The sequence below is a fragment of the Athene cunicularia genome, assembly GCF_003259725.1.
Source record: "Athene cunicularia isolate RWA chromosome 1 unlocalized genomic scaffold, athCun1 chr1_part1, whole genome shotgun sequence".
Classification (NCBI taxonomy): Eukaryota; Metazoa; Chordata; class Aves; order Strigiformes; family Strigidae; genus Athene; species Athene cunicularia.
Window position 1 is genome coordinate 123,898,924 of NW_020799091.1, and position 607 is coordinate 123,899,530.

Genomic DNA, 607 nt, shown 5'->3' on the forward strand with positions numbered 1-607 from the left:
TTTTTTTTTTTTTTTTTTTTTTTTTTTTTTTTTTTTTTTTTTTGTGGCTGTTGTTTTTTTTTTCTTTTTTTAAAACAGTAAGGCACAAAGGCAGGAGGCAAGTCCACACAGAGAACAAAGCTTAACAAAAATACAATCCATCAGAGCTAGCAGGAGAAATAATCACAAACCAGGGCCAATGGGATGGGGACAGTCCTTTTCACAGTGTCTGACTTCCAGCCCTTCCCTTGACCTGGCAGCAAATAGTATTTCAAAGGGGACCAGTCCCTGCAAGAACAAGATCTAAGGTCTTAGCTGCTGCATGGAGCCCTCAGGAAGCACTTGCCTCCTGCTATCCAACTCAGCGGCAAGCTTTCCATTCCTTACTTAAAGCAGAATTAGTTATCACCAAGCCTTTACATTGATTAGGAGCAAGCAAAAGCTAAACCAAATTGGGATCAGGTACAGCTTCTTCCCCACCTCTAGAGATTTACTTTTTTTATAGAGATGGAGAGAAGAAAAAGGGACAACTGCAAAACCTGAGCATGCCTGAAAGGTATAAAATGCTCCAGTAGATTGTTTGCATTTTCAAGGACTGAGGAGAAGCTTGTGGTGGAAAGCTAAATCA